General features: G+C 39.9%; 1 long non-coding RNA gene across 1 annotated transcript; it reads right to left on the bottom strand.

The window, feature by feature from the left end:
* Positions 1 to 5,143: 5,143 nt before the first annotated feature.
* Positions 5,144 to 10,635, bottom strand: LOC134069238 (uncharacterized). The gene is made up of 3 exons (XR_009936794.1): positions 10,459 to 10,635; positions 9,765 to 9,869; positions 5,144 to 5,292 (listed from the first exon to the last, which is right to left on the bottom strand). It is a non-coding gene; the product is annotated as an uncharacterized LOC134069238 (long non-coding RNA).
* Positions 10,636 to 10,901: the final 266 nt, after the last annotated feature.

Below are 10,901 nucleotides of genomic sequence, written 5' to 3'. Positions count from 1 at the left end.
TACGCAGTATCTGAAAATAGTCTCCATAGACAACAAGCAGTAGTAGTGCCAGTAGTTTGCAAGTTGCCTTGATTATTACGCCAGATGAGAGTGTAGTTCCATGTCAAATCAGCCTAGAAAAACGCCAGGTTTCATTTTCAGTTGGTCTTACTAACTTGAAATTCCCAGAAATCTTAGTCACTTTTAAACATGAAGCTAGCAGGCGAGAAGCTAATGGTCTAATCCGATTCAATGATCTATGCTAGGCTGAAGCTAAAAGTTGTATCGCCAGACTCACAGAATGGCTGGATGAACGGGAACAAGGTAAATATTGATTGTTTTGCTCGAGGGGAGGTGGAAAATGAGCGTATTTCCAAAAACTGTGGAATATCCCTTTAATGCCTTAAATTAAAAAAATGAGAAATACCCAAAACTTTAAGGACATCAATTTTCTTTGTGAATGAATAACGTATCATAAATAAATAAATAAATGTTTTATAAAAAATACAGGGGTCATAAGTATTGAAACCCCTATGTTAACACCATGTGGGTGATTCTGTGTCAAATCAGGACACTTTCGGATCTCATCATCACGGAATTTAACGAAACTTGGCATGCCGATTTAGTCATATGAGAAACAATGTTAAGAGAGATTCAGACTAAGAAAGTTTAAATTAATTGGGGTGGGGACTACACTTTTGATTTATTGTATCTCCTTTACTGTAAGTCACACAGAAATGTTTCTTACGTTCTTTGGCAGCTCTTTTTCAGCTCCACATTTTACATAAATGGCATTCAATACCCAAAATAAAAGGTAGCTGAGTCATCAGAGATTATAATACTACAAATTGAATAGGAAAAAATATAATAAAAATATTTAAAATTCTTCATTTTTTTTCTAAAAATGTAAATGCCTGTCAGGTCATTGACATCTCCAGAAAATTTGGTCTGTGGCTTTTGAGGCATTGCAGATATTGTGACCTATAAGGTGGCATCACATATTCAAGTCACTAATGGGCCAGTTTAACATGAAACTGTATTGCAAACACAGGTGTGACTAATTCAGTTAATCAAGTTTCAGTTATTCTGAACTTGCATTGATTCTTTCAGCCATAAAACATTATTGTATGCTTAAAATGAATAAGCAAAATAAAGAAACCAGCCACTGCAAAATAGAATTCATTTTAATAGGACTAATGTTTTCCTCTTCAGTTCACACTTTTGACACCTTCAATTAAGTACTTTAATAGAGACCATGCACTCATTCATAATGTTGTCAGTGAGAATGAATGAAACAAGTCCTTCACCTGTAACACAAAATAAAAAATGCACCTAAATAGGCTCCTTGGCTAGCCTGGAAACCATAACTCTCTGACTTCGCAGAGAGTCTGTCCTACAGTAGGTCCATTGGCAAATGTGTATTTCCTGGTTTGTGGACGTTTGTCTGAAGTTTGAAATCATTGGAGTTCAATCACTAACGTTTAGTAATGACGTATGTTAACCAAGGGGGACACAATGATAATGATAGGCTTGAAACTTAAATGTAATCACTCTCAGGAACGCCCTCTGTTCGCTGGTTGGACAAAGGTGCTCTTGCCGGACTAAACAAGGGTGGATCACAATATTCCAGACGGAGTACTGTAGGGAAAAAGAACGGGAGTACTGTACGTAGACAGGCGGGGCCAGGCTACTCCTTGGCCACTCAATAATAATGAAAATCAACACTGGAGTCACAAATAATACACCTCCACTTTAGGTTACTCTGCAGGAAGAGGAACAAAAGCTACAATCTCATTTTATTCTTCATCAGTGTCTGTGATGCAGCAATTGTGTCCTTGGTTGACAATGACTGTAGTCCATGTTGCAGTCACAGGTTCCACTACTAAAAGCATGTCCTGATCCATGACAAGTTTATCCGGACAGTATGGGAAGGTGTATGATGGAGATGGTCCGTGAGGATGTAGTAGAAAGTTCAATTTTAACTCTGTAGTGCTAGACATAAGCTCCTTTCACACTGACAAATATAATGCTAATATTACCCAAGTTTAACGTTAAGGCTGTTCCTTTCACACGGACCGACACAGGGAGGGGAGTCAGCCCATCCCGGCAATGAACCCGCCTCGAGGGGTAGTCTTATTGCCGAGGCGGGCTTAGTGTGAAAGGAACTGGTCGACACCGCGATTAGGGGTGTGTGCATAGGCTTACGTATACTGTATGTCTATGGGTGTGTGACTGATGACGTATTTGGCAAGGCAGGAGGTTAAAAGACAAGAAACAGCGGGTCAGAATAACACAAGGGTCATTCCACCTCAATTCAACAAATTCCTTCTGCTTGACCATCTCAGATTTCCTTCAACATTTTACCACCTGAAGAGTAACCATTTAAACTGACTTAGCCAAAATATTAGATTGGTATACCTAATACTTCCAGAGAAAAACGTTTTTGAACATGGTACCCCCCTTCTGATTTTTGGCACATTGGCGCCCTCATCTAAATCTGCAGCAACGTTCAGATGTTATTATCTCAAAAAGTGTTCAAGCTAAAGACTTACTTGGTGATTCTACAAATATTAGGCTAATGAGTGGTCATGTGGTAGCTTGATCAAAGGCAAGCTATAGTTCAAAGAGTTGTTTTCTGAGTTGTCTTCCAGGCAGCGCTGCCACTGTTGACTTAAAGGCACTTAATCCTACTCCTAACCTTACCCTAACCTTAACCCTAACCTTAACCCATGCCTAACCCCAGCGCCTTCCAGGCAGCGATGCCTTGAAGACAACGTTGGGGGCTCAAAACACCAAGAAACCTTTCTACTCACAACTACTGAAGCCTACTTCTACTTAACTGTACTCATAACTGAAATAAAATTAGTCCATCTTTGACAGGTTCAAAAAGCACAAACTCTTATTTGCCGCGAGGTAACGTCATCTAAGAAAAAACAAGTCATTCGTACTTTGGCATGCAAGAAAAAGACAATGCTTCAGTTGGGAATCGAACATGGGTCTCCGGAGCCGTAACCCGACGCTTATCCGCTGCACTACTCTACATTTGAGTAACACGTGAAACTACTAATCTTTGAATGACGTGTTATGGTTGCTAGGTAACGGTAAATAAACTAGAAGATCGTATTTCTTGCTTTTGCTTACAAACGGACGGCTTTACCCGTTCACTGAACAAGGTTTATGGAAATTTAGCACCACTTTACCATCTAAAATATTGTTTTAATAATCCTAACTTGTTAGATTTAGGATTTAGGTTGGCCATCTCCTGCCAAGATGGTCGCGCTATGTTGGATTTCAAGTTTGGGTGCAAATAAGAAAATGCCTCCATTCCACTATTTACACCCGGGTGCAAATAATCACTCCGTTTCATTATCATTCATGAAAAAGCGTGCATGATCTCTACTATAATAAAGTACTTATTTGAAGGTGTCCTATTAAAATGAATTGTATTTTGCAGTGGTTGGTTTCTTTTTCTTTTTTTTCCCCAATGCCTCAAAAATCACAGACCAAACTTTCTGGAGATGTCAATGACATTCCAGGCTAGCTTTTGGGAAAAAATTAAGAATTATAAAATATGGATTTTTTTGCTATTCATTTCTTAATATTATAATCTCTGATAACTCAGCTACCTTTCATTTTGGGTTTTGTATGTCATCTATGGAAAATATAGAGCTGGAAAAGTGCTTTCAAAGAACATAAGAACCATTTGTGTGTGACTTACAGTAAAGGAGATTCAATAAGTCAAAACACAAGAGGGTCATTCCACGTCAAATCAGCCAGAGCGCACGCACTTGCGTCTCAAAAAAATCTGGGAAAAAAAATACCATTTGTACCTATGTTACCCAGGAGACACTCTGTAAAATGTTTTTGTGCTAAGATCAATACTTTCCAAGTTAGACAGTTTTACGGGGGGAGGGGGGTGTCAATTTTGCTCTGCCTCTTTTGTTTGTCAAAGTTCATAAGCTCATTGCTCAAGAACTAGAATTTGTAGGAGGCTCAAATTTTGGAGGCTGGTGCATAAATTGGAATGGCATGCAGTAAAATCACCACGAGTGGTCTGGATCATCCTGGATGGTCATAGCAGTCCCTCAAAGTTGATCAACATTTTATTGGAGTTCTTGGCTGGGCTCTGTTTAGACTTACAGAAGACATATTTTTACTCAACATAGGCTGTTGATTTTTTCCCCCTTTTTGAGATCAGTAGAAACACTCTCAGAAAAAGAAGAAAGAAATTCCATCAGGGACTGAACAGCAGACCTCACAAGTTTGAAAAATAATGTTGGATCTCATATTCAGAGCACCCTAACACTTGGTGGGAATATACAACGATTTTTTAAATATTTCTTCTTTAATCTGCATTACCTCTTCTTTTTAAAAACACCAATTTGACTTGTCTTATGCAAATGTTTCTTTTTCATTTCCCACCCTGAGCATGGACAAAATGCAAAATGCAATCTGTGACAATGAGATCCGAAAGTGTCCTGATTTGACACGGAATCAACCATGTGTTAAATTCTCATGAGGCAGACAGCCCCACATCATCACATACCCTTCACTTAACCTAAAGATTGGTATGGTGCTTTTTTTTTTTTTTCCCCAATTAGCCTACTACCTGGTTTGATTTGCATTGAGCTCAATGAGCATGAAACCAGCTAATAGACTAACTGAAAAAACACCATGCCAATCTCTAGGGATGGTGAAGGGTATGTAAGGATGTGGGGTTATTTTAATTGCAAAGGCCAAGGGAACTTTTTTAGGGTGCATAGTATCCTGGATCCATGAAATAATAAAAACCTGCCTGCCTCTATGGGAATTTAACACATAGGGGTTCAAATACTTATGACGCCTGTATTTTAAGGAAAACATTTATCTATTTACGATACATTATTCATTCACATAGAAAATTGGTGTCCTTAAATGTTGGATATTTCCTCATTTTTGTATTTACAGTAAGACATTAAGATCAATTTCCAAAAGATGATTTTATATTCCTCTTTATACTCAACTTTAGTATGTGTTCAAATACTTATGGAGGGCACTGTATATGAAATAAATAAATAAATAAATAACAAAGGTATAACATGTGTTCCCCCCAGCAATAACAAATAACAAATACAGTACACCTCCGCAATACATTTGTTACATTTGCCCCCCCCCCTTAGCTCACGTTAGCATCAGGGTTTCTGTTTTGCTGTAGTAACCTCTGCCGTCGTCCGCCACCCTGGTCTCTCGCGTTTCGTAGCCATGACTTAATTTCTTTTTCAACATTAGATGCCTGTGGCATCTCACCAACAAATCCAACTCTCCTCACAGCATCTGAATGGGTGTTAAAAAATAGCAACGCTTTACTTGAGGTTTTCGACAGAGTGACATGAACCTGTCACTAACATGACACATCATCATGAACATGTAATAACACTTGATGACATTACATTGGCATTACATGGTTTCTACATTCTTATACTACTTTTATAGTAAGCACCACTGGGGTCGTTATCTGCACGTTGGAGGAACATCATTCCACTGTCAACTGGACAACTACAGAATTTCTTGATGGTTTCAAGTTGTATTCATTTATTTATTTTTAAATCATGTACTCCTGTCCTGCAGAATGTCAGAGCAGTATTCCAAGCCATTTTCATAAAATTATGAAATATATCTAAAGACAAATTTGGCTGTCTATGTTAAAAGAGAATGCCGGTGTAGCTATAGACTATTCTGGAAAATGAACAAAGACTGCATATGCATAATAATTTGGAATGCAGTTTGCCGGGGAGCAGAATTTCAAGCAGACATTCAGGCAGGCCGGAGAAGACCGCCTCCTAGTTGTAGCTAAATAGCCAAATCGCTGTTTTAAACCACAGAAAGGCTCAAAGTTAGCCTGATTACCATCGACTTTCAAAGGCTCTGCGAGACTTTAGTCTGACCAAGGGCCTGTGCTAACACGGTTTCTCCAAGCGCTGGTTGACCCGCCTCCTTTAAGTGCCTCGATTTGCTACTGGTCGATGTCAGAAAGCGGTTTGCCGAGTTTAAACCAACAACAACACTCTTTCCTCTGCCTTGAACACGCCTCTACCCAGAGCCACTGCTCAAAGTTGATTGGTTCTCGACCAAAGGGGACAGTTCCGCAGATTTCGGGAACTCAGAAATCCTTCCCGATTAGCAGTTGACCAGACCAGCGACAGCAAAAGCCGAAGGTGTTACGTCACTGGGACGGCGTGCCAGGCTAGCTCAAAGTAGTCCCACTCTTCGTTGACAGTATAATGACATTTCCAACATTTAAAAAGAGGGCTGAGGCAAAACAACGTATAATCACGTTTTAACACACCTGGGGCCTCATGTACAAAGCTTGCGTACGCACAAAAATGCTGCGTACTCTAAGTCTCACGCTCACGTCCGGATGTACAAAGACTGACTTGAATGTGAGAATGTGCGGTCCTCCACGCAAGCTTCATGCCTGGCGTACGCACATTTCCAGTGTGTATCGTCAGTTGGCGACACATAGAGGCAATGCAGCGCAACAACATTAGTTGATCACGAATCAAGGCCTTTATTTACACAGCATATTAAAAATAGCACTTCGAAATAGGCATATGTTTCTAGATAATTGGCCATGCAACATGCGTTAATAGTACCAAACTATGCAACAGCCTATATCTGCAATTAAAACTGTAGTCTTATCAGAGGATATCAAGAATTAGGTAGCCTAATGTGAAACGTATAGAGATAATGCCTATATTTAGTTCCATACATGATTATTCACTTGCTTATCAAACATTTCAGATTTCGAAGAGCTTTCCTTCCTCGAAATCTGTGATGAATGTGGTCGGCTTCACGCATATGTCCATGTCTAAAACATTTTCCGGGTGTTTTAACATATTTCCGACAGTTTTCAGTAAAACAAAAAACAAATGGGACAAGATGATCCGCATGAATAGCTTAGTGCGAATTGAAGCAATTTCCCTGACTGACTGCATAGGCTACTTTGACTTTCCTCGAGTAAGCATTCACATTATTGTTGCAACACTTGTGCAAAATATAGGAATATGATCCAGAAATCGTCGTGGCAAAGCGTGGATAAACTTACTATGGGTGCGCGATGCGTGTTCTTACTCGGACACGTGTGATTTAATTACCTTTTAATTATTGCGGTTATTTTGTAATGCTTGAAATGCCCAACAAACCGCGTTATGTGAACCTTGTCACTTGCAGACTGACCAATGAATCTGCCACGGTCTCTGACCCTTGTAGCCACTGCCACGCTCTGCCTCTACTGTTTTTTTTTTGTTATTAATTACAGATGATAAAGACGTAGGCTACTGTCTTTACCATGTTGTCTGATAAGAGCACTTCTACCTCGCAATCGCTGGTAATAAACGTTTAATACTTTTTCGATTTGATTATATTACATTTTGTAGCAGGTTCAAGAACGGATGGATCCACAAATGATTTTTTTCTCTTATTAATATTGTGGGATAAGGCGTTTTGCCTTCGCGGAGGTCTGAGTTTTCGAGTGGCCTTCTAGTTAGCATATTAAAATGAGTGTGATTGAGGGAGGAGAGGGGGTGGAGTATAATGCTCATGCATGTGCGCTTAATTTCACGTTATTTGGGATGTACAAAGGAAAGCTGCGTGGATTGCTGCGTACGCATGGTTTCATACATCTGAATTTTTTTGTGCGTACGCTTCTTTCCAGATTTTCGCGTACGCAATGTTGTAGTAAGAATTCCATGCAAGTCTTTGTACATGAGGCCCCAGATCTCTCATTTACTCAAGAATTTAGAACATTAAATAATAATAATAAAAATAATACCACCGAATGACAAGGTGTATAAGGTATACAAGAAATACACTATATTGGCAAAAGCATTCGCTCACCTGTCTTGACTCACATATGAACTTCGGTCACATCCCATCCTTAAAGGAATATTCCGCCATTTTTGGAAATATTTTCCACCTCCCCTTGAGCAAAACGATCGATATTTCCCTTTTTCCCGTTCATCCAGCCATTCTGTGAGTCTGGCGATACAACTTTTAGCTTCAGCCTGGCATAGATCATTGAATCGGATTAGACCATTAGCTTCTCGCCTGCTAGCATCATGCTTAAAAGTAACTAAGATTTCCGGTAATTTTCCCATTTAAAACGTGTCTCTTCTCAAGTTAGAGTGCAATAAGACCAACTGAAAATGAAACCTGGCATTTTTCTAGGCTGATTTGACATGGAACTACACTCTCATCTGGAGTAATAATCAAGGGAAGTTGCAAACGTACCATGGGCACAGTGATATCACGCACTACTACTGCTTGTTGCCTATGGGGACTATTTTCAGATATCACTGCGCCCATGGTACGTTTGCAACTTCCCTTGATTATTACGCCAGATGAGAGTGTAGTTCCATGTAGTTCCAAGCTATGCTAGGCTGAAGCTAAAAGTTGTATCGCCAGACTCACAGAATGGCTGGATGAACGGGAAAAAGGTAAATATTAATTGTTTTGCTCGAGGGGAGGTGAAAAATTAGCTTATTTCCAAAAATGGTGGAATATCCCTTTAATCCATAGGGTTTATGATGACATCAGTCCACCCTTTGCAGTTATAACAGCTTCAACTGTTCTGTGAAGTCTTCCCATAAGGTTAGGAGTGTGTTTCTGGGATTTGTTGACCATTCTTTCAGAAGTGCATTTGTGAGGTCACACATTGATGTTGGATGAGGTGACTGGCTCTCAGTATTCATCCTAATTCATCCCAAAGGTGTTCTATTGGGTTGAGGTCAGAACTTTATGCAGGCCAGTCAAGTTCATCCACACCAAACTCTGTCATCCATGTATTTATGGACCTTGCACTGGTGCACGGGCATGTTGGAACAAGTAGTGGCCATCCCCAAATTTCCCACAAAGTTAGGAGCATGGAATTGTCCAAAATCTCTTGGTTAATGCTGAAGCATTCAGAGTTCCTTTCACTGGAACTAAGGGACCAAGCCCAGCTCAGGGACGGCCCCTTCCTGTTCCAACATGACTGTGCATCAGTGCACAAAGCAAGGTCCATAAAGATAGATAGATAGATAAAGGCATGAATGACAGAGTTTGGTGGGGATGAACTTGACTGTCCTGCACAGAGTCCTGACCTCAACCCGATAGAACACTTTTGGGATGAATTAATGTGGATACTGAGAGCCAGTCGCCTCGTCCAACATCAGTGTGTGACCTCACAAATGTGCCACTGAAAGAATTGTCAAAAAATCCCAGAAACACACACCTAAACTTTGTGGAAAGTCTAAGAGTTGAAGCTGTTATAGCTGCAAAGAGTGGACTGACATCATAATAAACCCTATGGATTAAGGATGGGATGTGACTGAAGTTCATATGTGAGTCAAGACAGGTGAGCGTCAGGGTCCGGTTCGCCCTGTCGGTCCTTATTTTCCCGATAATGACCAGCGTTCTATACATTATCCCTTACGTATATACAGCAGTGAAAATAAGTATTGTACATGTCACATTTTTTTCAACAGTTATGTCTGACTGGACTACTGACATGAAATGTATTAACTTAAAAAAATCTACACAAGTAAAGAAATCAGAACTTTAAACCCCCAAGTAACGATTACCAGTGTAACGGTAAACAATGATTAAAAATGTTGACGATAACAATTACCGCTTTCATTTCAAATATCATAATTATCACGGTTGATTACCACGGTGTGGAAACCGTGTGTTTAATCTTTCCCAGCTTTACCCAAGGCTGCTTTTGACATAGGCCTGGTAGGCCACAATGAAACAAAACTAGCATTTACCAGGCATTTCCTGAAAAGGCATGTAGACTCTTCCCTGAAGAAAAGCGGCAGTCCTTCCAGGGCTATCCTTCTCCTATGTGCTGTGATATCTGCCACCTGCACATACTGTAGATGGAGATACAGAAAGAATGACAATATTTGACACAATTCCCAATTGTTGTTTAATTTAGCTATAGACTGCATCAGTTACAGGAAATTTCCCACGGGAAATTTGTTGGTTTAGGTTGAGATGGTCACTGTACTATCAGCAGGAAAAAGAACAAGAACACTTGGTACAACATATACTAAATAGCAGACCAACTGCTAAAGTATTACAAAGCCATTGTAATTTTTACTCTTAATTCATACATGATGCAGTTTACAGCCTATGCTTGTGGACAGCCGTGGCCTACTGGTTAGGGCTTCGAGCTTGTGACCGGAGGGTTGCGGTTCCATCCCCGACCAGTCCACGGCTGAAGTGCCCTTGAGCAAGGCACCTAACCCACCTCGCTGTGCTATGTGTGTTCACTAATTCGGTTAAATTGGGTTAAATGCAGAGAATGAATTTCCCTCACGGGATCAAAAAAGGATATATACTTATATACTTCATGAGACTCAATTACAGCATACAGTTGTGGGTTCTGTTCTGTTTATGCTGATGAAACGGCAGTAAGTCTAGAGGGGAAAAATTGGGTATACACTGACTGCCAAATACCTGACTTGTGTTGAATGATGATGGCTCGGTGATGCAATATGGCATCTTTGCTTCCTCTGGAAAACATGCAGCATGTGTAGGGGAAGATGGATTCATTAAAATACTTAGGGAGTCCTAAGAGAGGATTGGAGGCCATTGCCCATTAGGAATGAGCTAAGATGCATTTGCAACAGGTTAAAACACATATGTGCTCTTCCAAATATGAAAGACACTTGTTATGAAGGTGTTGAATAAGTGTGAGACTGCACTAGTTCTTTTTTGGTGTCAACTTGTGTCAAATTGAGAGAAAACACTTGTTGAGCTATTTAAATTGTGCTGGTTTGATTTGCTTACTGAAAACATTGAAAGTATATGAATTGTGTAACATTTGCAGATAACCTGATCAAATGTTCCTGTTCTATTGCCTATGCACTTGACCATGACCAGATATTTCCTTTAAGCTT

The sequence above is a fragment of the Sardina pilchardus genome, chromosome 21, assembly GCF_963854185.1.
Source record: "Sardina pilchardus chromosome 21, fSarPil1.1, whole genome shotgun sequence".
Taxonomy (NCBI): domain Eukaryota; kingdom Metazoa; phylum Chordata; class Actinopteri; order Clupeiformes; family Clupeidae; genus Sardina; species Sardina pilchardus.
This window is presented reverse-complemented; position numbering and strand designations above follow the sequence as displayed.